Source organism: Schistocerca nitens, chromosome 6 (genome assembly GCF_023898315.1).
Source record: "Schistocerca nitens isolate TAMUIC-IGC-003100 chromosome 6, iqSchNite1.1, whole genome shotgun sequence".
Classification (NCBI taxonomy): domain Eukaryota; kingdom Metazoa; phylum Arthropoda; class Insecta; order Orthoptera; family Acrididae; genus Schistocerca; species Schistocerca nitens.
In genome coordinates this window covers 118,562,539-118,580,079 of record NC_064619.1, presented here as the reverse complement: position 1 = coordinate 118,580,079, position 17,541 = coordinate 118,562,539, and the positions used below count along the sequence as shown (strand labels likewise).

General features: G+C 46.7%; 1 protein-coding gene across 2 annotated transcripts in view; it reads left to right on the top strand.

Annotated features, from left to right (window-relative positions):
- Positions 1 to 17,541, top strand: part of LOC126262245 (GPI ethanolamine phosphate transferase 1) — a 274,209-nt gene that overhangs the window by 162,154 nt on the left and 94,514 nt on the right. The gene's annotated exons all lie outside the window — the stretch shown is intronic.

Genomic DNA, 17,541 nt, shown 5'->3' with positions numbered 1-17,541 from the left:
GACTGTGCATAGCAAGAATAAGGCCTGATTAGATGGCAGATTGCACATAAATACTAAATACACTCTCTCTCTCTCTCTTTCTCTCAGGTATTTCAGAGCAAAAGCTGAAAGCTGCATCTTGAATGTTCACGAGTTTCAATCAAGGTTTTTCATTGTGGACTGGTAAAGCATTTGCACCTGCAGGACTTTATGCTGTTAAGCAAGGAGAAAAAGATCTCTTAGTAAAACGGTAACTACAATGCTATAAAATTACTGAAGTTTCCCAAAAAAACACTAATTTGCTGTTAAAGCTACACTGTGGAAATAAGTGCAGCGTGAAGTTCAAACACCATAAAGGAAGTCCACAGCTGGTGTCTAATGGTTAGCGTTGCTGTCTCTAGATCGTTGGGTCCCAGAGATTGATCCTCAGCCAGGTTAGATATTTTCTTCACATGTGGACCGGGTATTTGTGTAGCCCTAATCATTTCCTCTCATCTTCTTCATTCCACATGTTGTTATAGTGGTGTTGCACCGGTGGCCAAACAATTCCAGACGGGGTCTCCCGGTCAATAATGCTATACGGTAATTTCATTTTTACCGTAAAGGAACTACATCTACATGGATACTCTGCAAATCACATTTAACAAATTCAATTTTTGTAAGATTTGTATATATTATAGTGCTGTTGTTTGCTTCTCACTAAAACTCGTATGTCTTTTCCATTTGAGAATACAATATCCCTCAATTGTGTCTGATCCATTACATAATGAAAAGACATAATTGAAACTTATAAACATTCTTCAGCATCTGACAATAATTCTGATTCCTTGTCCAGCTTAAGTATCGATATGAAGGAAACGTCAGAGATATTCGGTCTTCATACCACAGCTGCAGTTTTTCATGCAGAGGCCATAATGTCACCCTGCCCTTTCATGTGAGCTGTGGACCCATCCATTGGAGCAACAGTTTCTGTAAATATCACTGCCTTGCATGTGTGCAGGAGTTGTCACTATTCTCTGAAGCCTTCAATATGTGCCATTTATAGTAAAGCAATTGATCTTGCCTATGTTTACATTTTATGATTTGGATTGCTCCCTAGACATTTTATTTATGCTTATGACAACTTTCACAACTGTGTGGACTTTGTTTCTGGCTAGCTGTTCACTTCGTGAACTCCGTTCTCATCAACCACAGGAAGTGTCTGTCTGTTTCACCAGTCTCAACATCACTGCCAGTCTGCATCATCATAAAGTGTGTTCTATCTAGGCAGAGTAGGATGGAAAAGTGATGATGAGTACTTTCTTACCATGCATCTGTTCACTGTGAAGCATTAGTCCTGAGTTTCTAAAGTTGGGGTAGCAGCAGTTGCAACTGCGACAGTAGCAATTCCAGCAACGCCAAGAAAAGTAGTGAGAATTCCAACAGCAACAGCAGGAATTGCTATTACAGCTACTCAAACCCAGCAACAGTCTGCAGCTGCAGCATCATTGCCTCCCTCCTGAACCATTCACTTGCTTTGATGAGGCAAACAACAATTGGGAGGTCTGTTTTTGTCATTTTAAAACAGTGTGATCTATCATATGCAGACTCATTGATCCATGATGTTGTTATATGTCTAGCTCCTGATAGAGAAATCATTGCAAACATTTTAGAGTGTTTGATGCAACACTGAGTGAAGTGCTAAAAATTGCCAAAGCTCATGAGGTAACAGTATCAGTGCAAGCTATGTCTCATGATACTTTGTTTACTTTCTTAGTACTAGCAGTAGTTGCTCTTGATTTTACTATCAACTGATGACAACCAACGAACAACATCATCAAATTTGCTAAGGATCCAATCATCCAGTAGTCTGGCTGTTATAACTTCAAGTTGAACAAATATATTTCAAGGACAACGCAATACATGAAAGTCACAGATCAAGTAAACAGAGTAAGACGGGCGTCACTTTAACAGTCAAATCATAACTGAGTCCGAGTCTAGCAGCCGCTGGCTGGCTGCTTAGGTGGCACTGCTGCTGCATGGCTGGCAGACAGCGCTGCATGTAGAGGACGCGCGTAACTGTGCGGCGGCACTTTGAAAGATCGGCGACTCACAACACTTTTCCCCCCTTTGAAGTTTTTGCACAGGTCTTGATGGAGGTGGCCTGTAGATTGCTAACGTCCATAGATGTTGGTTGACTGGCTGTAAAGTCTCGAGGAGGAGGCTTCCTGTACGGACGGAAGTGTCCCCGTTGATAACGGGTCAAGATGACAGGAGACATGGGGGTCGAATCTGCTGGGCCCCTGTGCACCAATCTGCCCGTTGCGGCAAGTCCGGTTGTTATTACAGGAGACATGGGCGATGTGTCCGCGTCCATAGGGGGAGGAGGCGAGTAGAGTTGCTCCGACAGATGATGTTCATCTGGTTCCTGCATGGGCACGTCTCCTGGTGGTGCCAGTTCTTGTGCTGGCACCAATATGATGGTGAGAGGACTGCATTGTAAGTAATGAGAGATTCCAGGATCCTGAGCATCAGGTAGAGCCGAAGGTGGTGTAGCGGCATCTGGAACAGGTGTTGCCGGCACACGAGGCCGAAGCTGGTCCGAATGACGCACTGCAACACCTGTGTCCATGTGGATTTCATACAGGCGTTGGCCACGGTGTCGTAAGGTGCAGCCAGGACTCCATTTTGGCTGCCAGCCATATCCCCGTACCCATACAAGGTTGCCGGCGGTGAACCAGCCAAGCGAAGGCACCCACAGCCATGAGGTGGATGGCCGCAGAAGATGAAGTAGCGTGCCGGGCTGTCGACCATGTAAGAGCTCAGCCAGGGTTGTGGTCGCCCATGGGGGTGAAACGGTAAGAAGCCAGAAATTGGAGAAGCACATCATCAGCAGCAGAAGAAGTCAGGAGTTCCCTCATCCGAGCCTTAAATGTGCGGACCAGTCGTTCAGCCTCACCGTTTGACTGTGGATGGAACGAAGGGGCCATGACATGCATGACGCCGTGCTGGGCACAAAAATCCCCAAAATCGGAAGAGGCAAATTGCAGACCATTATCAGTAACAAGAGTAGAGGGAAGGCCTTCCAAAGCTAGAGCATTGGTGGTTGCCTTGGTGGTAGGCAACGTGCAACGGACAATGAAAGGAAAGTTAGAGTAGGCGTCAATAACGAGAAGCCAATAAGTACCTAAAGAAGGTCCCACGAAGTCAGCATGAATACACTCCCAGGGCTTATCAGGCGAAGGCTATGGTGACAAAGATGACTTCGGGGAGGAGGCCAGTGACGCACAAGGGCCGCAGGCAGCGACCATGTGTGCGATTTCAGAGTCAATGTCGGGCCAGTACACATGACGACGCGCCAGAGATTGTGTGCGAGAGACACCCCAGTGCCCTTGGTGAAGGAGGCACAAGACCGAAGCACGCAAAGACGCAGGTACCACAACATGCGGCGAAGCATTGTCAGTGGAAAGGAGGATAACACCATACCTAGCCGTGAGGCGGTAACGCAAAGCGTAGTAGTTCCGCAACGGATCAGAAGTCTTAGTCGACAGACGATCTGGACAACCCTTCTGAATACAGTGTAAAACCTGGGAGAGGGTAGGGTCAGAACCCATAGCAGCCGCCAGCCGGTCCCCGGTGATGGGGAACTCGCCTACAACCCGCTGCTCGGCAACATCCAGGTGGAAACACAAAAGTTCGTCCCTATCGAATGCCAGATCAAGACCCATAGGAAGGTGAGACAGTGCATCAGCATTCGCATGTTGAGCTGTCAGCCGGAAATGAATCTCATAATTGAAACGAGACAAGTAAAGAGCCCAACACTGGAGGCGGTGTGTAGCCTTGTCGGGAAGTGACATTAATGGATGAAACAAGGAAACAAGTGGTTTGTGATCTGTAACACGATGAAATTTGGATCCATAGAGAAAAACACCAAACTTATGAAGAACATAAATAATGGCCAAAGCTTCTTTTTCAATTTGAGAATACTTTTGTTGGGCATCCGTGAGCATTTTGGAGGCATAAGCAATGGGTTGTTCCGAACCGTCATAAAAACGGTGCGCAAGGACGGCACCGACCCCGTATTGAGAGGTGTCCATGGCAAGAACAAGATGTTGGCCAGGTCGATAAGTAGCCAGGCACGGGGCCTGTTTCAGCATAGTCTTCAATTTCTGGAAAGCCGCATCGCATGACGCAGACCAGTGAAAAGGCACGTTTTTATGCAACAGGCAACGCAACGGCTGAGCCACTGAAGCAGCAGACGGTAAAAACCTGTGATAGTATGCTATTTTCCCCAAGAAGGCCTGCAGTTCCTTAACAGATGTAGGGCGAGGAAGGGCATCGATCACAGCGACAGTTTGCTGAAGCGGACGAATACCATCCCGAGAGAGTTGAAACCCCAAGTACGTGATAGATGCCTGAAAAAATTGTGATTTCTGAAGATTACACTTAAGACTGGCAGTCTGTAAGACATGAAAAAGTGTGCAGAGACTCTGAAGACGTTCTTCAGTGGTGGAGCCAGGGACAACAATGTCATCCATGTAATTTATACACCCAGGGACAGGGAGCAATAATTGTCCCAAGAATCGCTGAAAGGGAGCAGGGGCACTGGCAACCCCGAATGGCAATCGTTGGTATTGATAGAGGCTGAAAGGTGTGTTAATGACCAGAAACTGCTGGGAAGCAACGTCGAGAGGAAGTTGATGATAAGCTTCTGACAGGTCAATTTTAGAAAAATACTGGTCTCCAGCAAGTTTAGTGAACAATTCTTCAGGTCGAGGCATAGGGTGAGTGTCGATAAGGCATTGAGCATTTACAGTGGCCTTGAAATCACCACAGAGACGAATGTCACCATTTGGCTTAGCAACGACAATGACAGGAAAGGACCACTCACTGGAAATGACTGGAAGCAAGACCCCTGAAGCAGTGAGACAATCCAGCTCCCATTTGGCATATTCACGAAGGGCCACAGGAATGGGCCGCGCCCGAAAAAACTTAGGCCGAGCAGTGGGTTTGAGAGTGATATGAGCTCCAAAGTTGTTTGCATGGCCTAACCCAGGAGAAAAAAGGGACAAAAATGCCGTCGACTAGGAATCCAATTGAGCATAAAGAATAGCATCAGAGGCGATATTGACAGAGTCATCTATGGAGAACCCAAAAATGCGAAAGGCATCGAAACCAAAAAGATTCTCCACGTTACTATGGTTGACCACAAATATGGGAACAGCGCGAACGACAGATTTGTAAGATACCTCCGCATCAAATTGTCGCAAGTGAGAAATCTTCTGTTTGTTGTAAGTCCGTAATTGCCTAGTGACAGGTGACAGGATTGGCGAACCCAACTGAGAATTGCCGATAGTGGCAGCAGAACCAGTATCCACCTGCATGCCAACCTCTCGACCAAGTATTTGGACAGTGAGGAATAACTTCCCTGAAAGGGAAAGGGAAGAAGTACAATTGACAGATAACACAGAATCAGAATCAGCGCCATATTCATGAACATCATGTTTGCGGTCGGATTTGCAAATGGATGACACATGACCCCCCCCCCCCCCCTTTTTTGCATTTGTGACACACGGCCCAATGTTGTGGACAATCCTCTCGTGAATGTTTCGTAAAACACCATGGACATGAAGGAAGTTGCCATGGGTTTTGCTGCAGTTTCTTAGAGGTTTGTTTACGGTTAGGCCGAGGCTGCGCTTGGGAGCGTACTTCGGCCACGTCGGCTGGCGGGGACTCGCCACACGCTTCGTCAACAGTGCACAGAGGTTGTATTTCCCCGACGTCACCCCTTGCCTCTATTTGCGCTCCAGCGGCACGAGAAATGTCTAAAGACTGAGCGATGGATAGGACTTCATCTAGAGTCAGATTTGCCGACCGAAGGGCACGTTGCCTAACTTCTTTGTCCGGCACTGACCGGATAATAGCATCCCGTATTGTGGAATCCGCGTAGGATTCTTTGTGAACGTCAGTAACAAATTGACAATTTCTACTGAGGCCGTGAAGTTCAGCAGCTCAAGCGCGATAGGATTGATTCGGTTGTTTTTGACAACGATAAAAGGCAACACGAGAGGCTACCACATGCGTATGCTTTTGAAAATAAACGGACAGAAGTGAGCACATTTCAGCAAAGGACAAAGACGCAGGATCTTTCAAAGGAGCCAATTGCGACAACAACCGATACATTTGAGTTGAAATCCATGAAAGGAACAGAGACTTACATGTTTGGTCGTCCACGACATGAAATGCCAATAAGTGCTGTCGAAGACGTTTTTCGTAATCAGACCAGTCTTCCGCCGTCTCGTCGTAAGGAGGAAAAGGAGGTAGAGACAACGACGAGAGACGCCCCGCATTTGATGCCGTGACGAAATCATGAATCGCATTTGTGAGAAGTGTTTGCCGTTCTATGAGACCTTGCAATAGTTGCTCTAAAGTAGCCATGGAAACACGTGGGTCAACGATGAAAAAGAAAAATCACTACCTCGTCGCCAATTGTTATAACTTCAAGTTGAACAAATATATTTCAAGGACAACGCAATACATGAAAGTCACAGATCAAGTAAACAGAGTAAGACGTGTGTACACTTTAACAGTCAAATCATAACTGAGTCCGAGTCTAGCGTCCGCTGGCTGGCTGGCCGCTTAGGTGGCGTGGCTGCTGCATGGCTGGCAGACAGCGCCGCATGTATAGGACGCGCGTAACTGCGCGGCGGCACTTTGAAAGATCGGCGAGTCACAACACTGGCAAAGGAGGAATCAGTAGTTAGAGTAGTAGTTAGCAGTCCACCACCCTCATTGTTGGTCAACACACACAAAGCAAAGTATTTTGTTCACTGTAGGCATGTCTCAAAGTCAGCAGAGGTTCATACCAAAGTTTCCTACCACTTGTTGTCAAAGAGTTTCAGGAAAGTTAGTACAATCAAATTGTATCCAGTTTTCAATCCAAGACATCGCTGGCATTACTGCCCATTTGGTGATGTCCTTTTTTTTTCATACCACAGACTGGGGCCTCTAGCAGATGTCTGCTCTGGCCAGCAGGCAACAACTGCAACAGCCGCTAACTTGCCTGTGGCAATATAAGCAGCAGATGGGTTGCCTACACTCATGCTGCAGCTGGAAATTAATGGAGTAGTTGCAGAATTCAAATTGGACACAGGCGTGGCCATGTCTCTTATTAATGTGCACACGTACTGGCGCATCAGCTCCGCACTACTGAGGTATCCTCAGCACAGATTGGTGATGAACAATGGACAGTTGATCCGCAGGGTCAGATTGTAGTCTAAGCTAAGTACAATGATGTAGCTTGGCAACTAACTTTGCTGGTAGTAAACTCTTGTAAAACTTCTAAAAGTTTTGGCTTAGATGCTTTTGTGGTGTTTGGTTTCCAAATTCAAGACTGAGTGAATCTAGTTTCAAATGTAGTTCTATTCAAGGAACTTGATGCATTATGTGCACAGTATGAGCAACTGTTTGAACCTACACTGTATTGTGCAACAGGAAGTTTTTACAAAGCCAAGTGAATCACTTAGAACTTGTGGCAGTTCGAAGTCTACCATTAATGTTCAAGCTAACATACATCTGTACCTAAATTCTAGGCTACAGGAATTGTTGGTAAAATTGGCTGGGAACTATTATTTTTCTAAAATAGATCTTGCTGATGCCTATTTTCAGTTTACAATTACACTTTAAAAAATGATCAGATAAAAAAGTTTTTAGTGATTAATAGGTCATTCAGCATGTATCATTAATAATAGATTATCATTTGGGGTCAAAAGTGCTCCCACAGTGTTTCAGAAGTACCTTGAGCAGCTCATCCAAGGTATCCCTGGTATTGATGGATTATTTAGATGACTTGCTTACTACTTGGGCCACATGGGAGCAGAACCTGCAAAATCAACATACGTTGACTGAGTAGCTTCAGGACCATGATCTGTTTTGTTGCCTCACAAATGTAGTTTCCTTGAGCCAAGTGTAAAGTACTTGGGACACATGTCAGGTAAAGAAAGGCTCACGACCACACAGGAACATGTGGACCCAATCACTAACTCACTGGCTCCAAAGAACCACAAAGAGTGACATTCATTCCTGGGCAGAGTCAATTATTGTGTGAAATTTATTCCCAGTTCAGCTCAGATTTCGCACCTGCTTAATCATTTGTGGAAGAAAGATGTTAAAGTTGTGAGGTCAGAGTTGTGCCAGAAAGCTTTCATACAACACAAAAAAGTCCTTAAGTTAGCCCCTTGTTTAGCTACATTCAATTTGAGCAAATGCTTAATACTAGCCACTAATGGTTCAAATTGTGGCATTGGTGCAGTTCTGTCCCATAAATACACCAATGGCACAGAACAGCCCATTGATGTGCATCTAAAACTTAAAATGTGACACTGTAAAATTACTCCCAAATACAGAAAGAGTTATTGGCTATAGTACAAATATCGCCTCATTTTGATATTCTGTCCCGATTCAAAACTTCCCAATAAAACAGACCAATAGCTGCAGTGGTGGATGCTTTAATTGTAACTACGAAATCCATTATATGCCAGTCATGCAGTACTCAAAAGTGGATGAACTTTAGCGCTTACCACGCAGTGCAAAAACAGGGTTTGTCTGTCACAAAATACTGTGTTTTGCCTTAGACACCAATCAGTGCCACAGCTTGTAAAAGTTCCCAATTACAGTGCGTAAAGTAGCAACAGAAGCAGACCATGATCCACTGCATCACAGGGCGTCGTCGCTGTACAATTGGGTTGGCTGGAACACCTGCCTGATGGTGCTGACCTGGCATGGCAACATGTTTTTCATTACGATGCCAGCTTAACGCAACTGATAGTTTGTTATTGTTAGCCATGGACATGTCTGAATGGCAAGTGGTAATCCCAACCACACTTCACCCCCACATGTTGTAGCTCCTCCACACTACACATTGGGAAACTTGCAGATGAAAGAAATAGCATGGTGTCATTTGCAATGACACGATGTTGAGATGTTGACACTGCCATAAAACATATGGTCTAGAACTGCCAGGCTTGTGCCTACAGTCAACCAACCACAACAAAGTGTTTCAACCCTTGGCCACAGCCTGATTGTCCCAGACAAAGAGTACATGTTGATTTAGCTGGGCTGTTCCAAGGAGTAATATGATTGCTACTTTTTGACACACCTCTCTAACTGTCTGTTATAACATCAAGTTTAACACATATATTTCAGAATGACACAACACATATAAGTCACAGAGTAAGTTGACAAGCAAGACATGCATACACGTTAGCATTCGAATGAGCACCGAGTCCCAGTCTAGCAGCCGCTGCTCGGCTGGCCGCTTAGGTGGCGCAGCTGCTGCATGGCTGGCAGACAGCGCCGCACGTAGAGGACGCGCGTAATTGCACGGCGGCGCTTTGAATCATTGGCGAGTCACAACACTTTTCCCCCCCTTGGAAATTGTGGCACTGGTCTTGATGGAGGTGTCCTGGAGATGGCTAATGTCCATAGGTGTTGTTTGACTCGCCGTAAAGTCTCGAGGAGGAGGCTTCCCGTACGGACGGAAGTGTCCCCGATGATAACGGGTCGAGATGACAGGAGACGTAGGGGTCGAATCTGCTGGGGCCCCATGCACCAATCTGCCTGTTGCGGCAAGTCCAGTTGATATGACAGGAGACATGGGCGATGTGTCGGCGTCCGTTGGAGGAGGAGGCGAGTAGATTTGCTCTGACAGAGGATGTTCATCCGGTTCCTGCATCGGCACGTCTCCTGGTGGCGTCCGTTCTTCTGCTGGCATCGCGATGGCGGTGAGAGGGCTGCGTTGGGAGTATTGAGAGATGCCAAGATCCCGAGCGTCAGGTAGAGCCGAAGGTGGTGTAGCGGCATTCGGAACAGGCGTTGCCGGCACACGAGGCCGAAGCTGGTCCGAATGACACACCGCAACACCCGTGTCCGTCTGGATTTCATACAGGCATCTGCCACGGTGTCTTAAGATGCGGCCCGGGCTCCATTTTGGCCACCTGTCATATCCCCGTACCCAGACGAGGTCGTCGGCGGTGAACCGGCCAAGTGAAGGCACCCGCGGCCGTGAGGTGGAAGGCCGCAGAAGATGAAGTAGTGTACAGGGCTGTAGGCCATGTAAGAGCTCAGCCGGGCTGTGGTCGCACATGGGGGTGAAACGGTAAGACGCCAGAAACTGGAGAAGTGCATTATCAGCAGCAGAAGAAGTCAGAAGTTTCCGCATCTGAGCCTTAAATGTGTGGACCAGTCGTTCAGCCTCACTGTTGGATTGTGGATGGAACGGTGGGGCCGTGACATGCATAACGCCGTGACGAGCACAAAAATCCGCAAATTTGGAAGGGGCAAATTGCGGACCATTATCAGTAACAAGAATAGAGGGGAGGTCTTCCAAAGAAAAAATGCGGGTGAGAGCACTGGTGGTTGCCGCGGAGGTAGGCGACGTGCAACGGACAATGAAAGGAAAGTTAGAGTAAGTGTCAATAACGAGAAGCCAATAAGTACCTAAAGAAGGTCCCACGAAGTCAGCATGAATGCGCTCCCAGGGCTTCTCAGGCGAAGGCCACGGTGACAAAGATGACTTCGGGGCAGCGGCCTGTGACGCACAAGGGCCGCAGGCAGTGACCATGTGTGCTATTTCAGAGTCGATGCCAGGCCAGTACACATGATGGCGCACCAGAGATTTTGTGCGAGAGACACCCCAGTGCCCTTGGTGAAGGAGGCGCAAGACTGAAGCACGCAAAGACGCAGGTACCACAACACGCGGTGAAGCATTGTCAGTGGAAAGGAGGATAACACCATACCTAGCCGTGAGGCGGTAGCGCAAAGCATAGTAGTTCCACAACAGATCAGAAGTTGTAGCGGACGGGCGATCTGGCCAACCCTTCTGAATACAGCGTAGAACTCGGGAGAGGGTAGGATCAGAACCCGTAGCAGCCGCCAGCCTGTCCGCAGTGATGGGGAACCCGTCCACAACCCACTGCTCGGCAACATCCTGGTGGAAACACAAAAGTTCGTCCCTATCGAATGCCTGATCAGGACTCATGGGAAGGCCAGACAGAGCATCAGCATTTGCATGTTGAGCTGTCAGCCGGAAATGAATTTCATAATTGAAACGAGACAAGTAAAGAGCCCAATGCTGGAGGCGGTGTGCAGCGTTGTTGGGAAGTGACATTGATGGATGAAACAAGGAAACAAGTGGTTTGTGATCCGTAACAAGATGAAATTTTGAGCCATAGAGAAAAACACCAAGCTTATGAAGTGCATAAATAATGGCCAAAGCTTCTTTCTCCATTTGAGAACACTTTTGTTGGGCATCCGTGAGCGTTTTGGAGGCATAAGCAATGGGTTGTTCCGGACCGTCAGAAAAACGGTGCGCAAGGAATGCACCGACCCCATATTGAGAGGCGTCTGTGGCAAGAACAAGATGTTGGCCAGATCGATAAGTAGCCAGGCACGGGGCCTGTTTCAGTATAGTCTTCAATTTCTGGAAAGCCGCATCGCATGACGCAGACCAGTGAAAAGGCACGTTTTTATGCAACAGGCGATGCAACGGCTGAGTCACAGAAGCCGCAGACGGTAAAAACTTGTGATAGTATGCTATTTTCCCCAAGAAGGCCTGCAGTTCCTTAACAGATGTAGGGCGAGGAAGGGCATCGATCACAGCGACAGTTTGCTGAAGTGGACGAATACCATCCCGAGAGAGTTGAAACCCCAAGTACGTGATAGATGCCTGAAAAAATTGTGATTTCTGAAGATTACACTTAAGACTGGCAGTCTGTAAGACATGAAAAAGTGTGCAGAGACTCTGAAGACGTTCTTCAGTGGTGGAGCCAGGGACAACAATGTCGTCCATGTAATTGATACACCCAGGGACAGGGAGCAATAATTGTTCGAAGAATCGCTGAAAGAGAGCAGGGGCGCTAGCAACCCCTCATGGCAAGTGTTGGTATTGATAGAGGCCGAAAGGCGTGTTAAGGACCAGAAACTGCCGGGAAGCAGCGTCGAGAGGAAGTTGATGATAAGCTTCTGACAGGTCAATTTTAGAAAAATACTGGCCTCCAGCAAGTATAGTGAATAGTTCTTCAGGACGGGGCATAGGGTAAGTGTCGATGAGGCATTGAGCATTTACAGTGGCTTTGAAATCGCCACAGAGACGAATATCACCATTTGACTTAGCAACGACAACAACAGGAGAGGACCACTCACTGGAAGTGACAGGAAGCAAGACCCCTGAAGTAGTGAGATGATCCAACTCCCATTTTACCCGATCACAGGAATGGGCCGAGCCCGAAAAAACTTAGGCCGAGCAGTGGGTTTGAGCGTGATATGAGCTTCAAAGTCGTTCCATAAAAACACGGGAGAACTGCCGGATATCAGTAACTTCCTGCCACCATATTTCGGCGCAGAGTCTTCTGGCCATCTTCAGGTGAATGCCACTGTAGTAGTACTGGCGAGTACGCGCTGAGCTCCGCTATTTAAAGCCTTCTGAGGTCACACTGCGCATGCGCTGCTGAGCATCCGCGTTCATAACGGCTCCGTGCGCTGCGCCTCGCGCCCTCCACTGCGAAAGCCTGGCGTATCGGTGTCAGGTCGATTTCCATCTTTATGCAGATAACTAAGTCGACTACGAAGTTTCTCTATAACAGGATTCCAAGCAGAGTTCAGCTGATAACCGCTATCTCGATTGATGAGAGTCTCGTTGTCAGACAATCTTATTTCCACAGATTCATTGATAATCGAGCTCCAAAAGTTTGATGTATGGGCCAAAATTTTTGTGTCGTTGTAATTCATGGAATGGTCTGTGGAAATACAATGTTCGGCAATTGCGGACTTGGTGGGTTGGAGAAGGCGAGTATACCGTTGGTGTTCCACAATGCGTTCCTGCACAGTTCGTGTTGTTTGCCCTATATATGATTTGCTGCATTCACACGGAATTTTGTAAACACCTGGTTTACGCAGGCCCAAGTAGTCTTTAACGGATCCCACCAGTGATGAAATTTGGGAAGGAGGGTGAAAGATGACTCTCACTTGATACTTTCTCAATATTCTGCCTATCTGTGAAGAAATATTCCCAATAAATGGTAGATAAACAGTCAACCTGAAGGCCTCTTCCTCTTCCTTGTTCGTCCGTTTGTAGGTCTTCATCGCTCTGTTCACTTGCCTAGGTGAAAAGCCATTCTTCAAAAATACTTTTTGCAGGTGTTCCAGTTCCGCTTGAAGACTGTTGGCGTCAGAGATAGTATGGGCACGGTGGACCAAAGTTTTGAGAACGCCCATTGTTTGTGCTCAATGGTGGCAACTAGTAGCTTGTAGATAAAGGTCTGTATGAGTGGGCTTTCTGTACACCGAGTGACCAAGTGTGCCATCACTCTTCCATCACACTATCTTTCTCTATCTATACGGTAAACTTCATGTTTTCATGTATGGAGTTCATGTGACATAAATATTCTTGAAGACAATCCAGACCATGAGGCCACACTATAAAAGTGTCGTCAACATACCACCAAAATACTGTCGGTTTAAAAGTGGCAGAGTCGAGTGCTCTCACCTCAAAATCCTCCATAAAAAGATTGGCCACCAGGGGAGACAAAGGACTCCCCATGGTGTCACCATCAGATTGTTCGTAAAATTCGTTGTTAAATATAAAATATGTAGAGGAGAGAGTGTGCTCAAACAACGCTGTAATGTCTGCACCAAACATATTGCCAATGAGGTGTAGTGAGTCCACCAGAGGCACCTTTGTGAACAGTGAAACCACATCAAAACTGACCAATAAATCACTACTTTGCAGTTGTAGTGACTGAAGTCGACTGATAAAATCACCAGAATTCTTTATGTGATGTGCACACTTGCCTATCACTGGTTTGAGCAAAGATGCCAAGAATTTTGCTGGGTCGTAGGTGGCTGCTCCAATGTTACTCACAATTGGATGTAATGGCACATTTTCCTTGTGGATCTTAGGCAGTCCATATAGCCCAGGTGGAACTGAACTGTTTGGTTTCAGTCTCTTGATGACCTCCTTCGGTAGAGAACTATTTGATAAAAGTTCTGCTGTTTTTCACACTACTCGACTCGTGGGATCCTTATCGATTTTGCGATACGTTGCATCGCATAATAAAACATTGATCTTATTAATATAGTCATCCCTTGGTATGAGGACAGTAGCGTTTCCTTTGTCAGATTTTAAGACTACTGTATCCACATCTGCTCGTAAGTTACGGAGGGCTATCCTCTCCATGGGCGAGATGTTATTCTTCATTGGTGCACCCCTGGTCAATACACGGCAAGACTCTCGACGAACTTCCTCCGCTTCATCTGTATCAAGACGGCGTACAGCTTCTTCGATGGCACTGATGAAATCCACTAGTGGAGGTGAAACAGGTGTGGGAGCAAAATTCAGTCCTTTTGCTAGCACAGACACAGTCGCGTCATCTAAAGTTTTCTCTGTCAAATTAACAACAGATCGTCGAGTTGGAACTTCCTGCTGCATCTGTTTAGAAAGTCTGTCAATCTTGGCAGTTTGCCTCGTCACAGCTTTATCATGGCTCCAGTTTGCTTTAGCCCATGTCACACCATCCACCCAGTCCCACGACAGAGAAGATAGTCTTGCTGCTAATTCCAAATGTATGTGGAACATGTCCTTTGACACAGAATCCAATTCACGCCGAGTAAAACGAATCCTTTCTCTCACCAAAGCCATGCTTGCTTTATGTTTGATGTTGTTTGCAGCAGTGGTATTTATGAAATGCACAATTTTGGCAAACATTGGAATAATGCCCTTGTCTCTGCAACTTAATAAGAATATCAACAAGCTCAGCAGCCTCGCTCTTCTTTCTCATAACTTGTCGAATCTTCGAATACATTCCATCACTTCCTCCCCGTAGAGTTGCTTGATGTGATGTTTAAAGCTTTCCCGGCGTACTGATTGTTCCATAAAAACACGGGAGAACTGCCGGATATCAGTAACTTCCTGCCACGATATTTCGGCGCAGAGTCTTCTGGCCATCTTCAGGTGAATGCCACTGTAGTAGTACTGGCAAGCACTGCCATTTAAAGCTTTCTGAGGTGCATTGCGACAACAACCGATACATTTGAGGTGAAATCCAGGAAAGGAACAGAGACTTACATGGTTGTTCTTCCATGACATGAAATGCCAAGAAGTGCTGACGAAGACGTTTTTCATAATCAGACCAGTCTTCCGCTGTCTCGTCGTAAGGAGGAAAAGGAGGTATAGCCAACAACGAGAAACGCCCCGCATTTGACACCGTGACGAAATCACGAATTGCCGCTGTTAGGAGCGTTTGCTGTTCAAGGAGATTTTGCAATAGTTGCTCGACAGTAGCCATGGAAACCTGTGGGTCAACAGTGAAAAGGAAAAATCCACTTCCTCGTCGCCAATCATTATAACGTCAAGTTTAACACATATATTTCAGAACAACACAACACATATAAGTCACAGAGTAAGTTGACAAGCAAGACATGCGTACACGTTAGCATTCGAATGAGCACTGAGTCCCAGTCTAGCGGCCGCTGCTCGGCTGGCCGCTTAGGTGGCGCACCTGCTGCATGGCTGGCAGACAGCGCCGCACGTAGAGGACATGCGTAATTGCGTGGCGGCGCTTTGAATGATCGGCGAGTCACAACACTTTCAATATGTGGCACAGATGGCTACCAATACCACGGCAGCTAGCATTGATGCCATCTCCATCATATTTGCAATTGAAGGGACAAGGGGCACCTTCCATTCAGTTTCGGACAGTGACTCTCCGTTACAGGGTCTACATTTCAGGGTCTTTGTAATTGAAATAGTATTGAGTATGTGACCTCTATCTCTTTCAATCCAGTGGGCAATTAGAAAGTGACCTGATGGTCAAGACCTTCAAAATGCAGGTGCACTAGATAGTGATGACAGATGACAGTCAACCCCTGTAATTAGACATAGTCCGGCCAAAATTTTATAAGAGCACAGATCCCACACCCTCTTCAACTTGCTGTGCCTGGCTCGTCAGGCCTGCTGCCCATGCACACAGCCTTATTACTGCATGGGCTCCCATGTATGGGCTTGCACATTTGTCCAGAACCCTGGGTTTTGTTATTGACAATAAGGTCTGGTAGCAGATGTAGATTGGGCATTGCCCATGCAACCTTGCCCAGGACAAGCCTACCCAACAGCCTGCCTGCCACCTCTACAACTTCTGCCTTCATTTCAGGCAGCAGCAGGGGTTCAGTTGTGACCAACGGTGAGAACCAAGAGAGGTGGAACCACTTCCTCCCTGTAAGCCACTTCCGGCTCCCACCAACACCAGAGACCCCCAGAACAAACAGTCGTCATAGATTGAGCATTCTCAGACTGGAGTGCCCTTGAAGTCTGAACCCTTGTTCCTATCTTAACTACAGCCAGCACCCACTCCCCTGCAGGCAGGACAGGCAGGACAAATCAGCACCCTAGAAACTGTCAGTTTGTTGGCAATTTAACAGACAGTGCCAACATTTGACCCAGCCATCATGATGAGGGATACTGTGGGCACTTTTGGTGGGGATTTGAGCACCACTCTTGCCCATTCCTTGACAAGGTTGGCCCAGCCCAGGCCATCTGTGGCCCTGTGCACCGATTAAAGGGGGAGGGCTTTAGTATCTGACAGTGATACAGATTGCCCACATAGCCCAAGTATTGACAGGAGGATAGAGCAGAGTTATTCAAGCTTCAGACCATAGCCACAGTTTTGTCACATGGAAAGTGTCACCACTGTCGACTTGTCACATGGACCCATTCTCTGATGCAATAGTGCCTGTAAATAATGTGGCCCAACAATTGTTTAGCAGTTCTAGATATTCTCTGAAACCTTTGATGCACACGTGTTGATAATAGAGTGAGTGATCATATCTGTTCTATTTCATATTGTTACCTGGGCTGTTTGCTCTTACTTACAGTGATTTTTGTTACTCTTTAGGCTTTGTTTCTGCCTAGCCATTCACTTTGCGAACTCTGCCATCTTCGACCACAGGAACTATTTAGTTCCCAGAATGATGTTTGAAAGGTATGAGATGAGGTACTGGCAGAATTGAAGCTGTGGGGGACAGGTTGTGAGTCGTGCATGGGTAGCTCAGTCAGTAGAGCAATTACCTTCGAAATGCAAAGGTCCCGAGTTCGAGTCTCGGTCTTGCACACAGTGTTAGTCTGCCAGGAATTTTCAACTATGTTTTCGTTCTGACAGTCTCTGCATGACCACCATTGCGAGTAGTCATCCTGAATCCCCTGTAATCACTCAATGATGACATTTTTCCACACGCAGCAGCATCATCAGCTAAGAATATCAGATTTCTGCCAATCCAATGCAACAGGTCATTTATGTTCATGGGAACAGGAGTGTTTCTTTCATATTTTCCTGGGGCATTCCTGATCTTACCTCTGTCTCTGATGAACCACCCAGAACCATGTACTATGATAATACAGTCATGAGACTGCCAACTCCGTGCCTCTAGACCAGCATACATTTTTCTTTTGTGGATGTAACTTCTTAGCCCCTGAGTAGTCAACTTGTCAACAGGACACTTATTTGTGGTTCATCTGGACAGTCTTTGACTGGT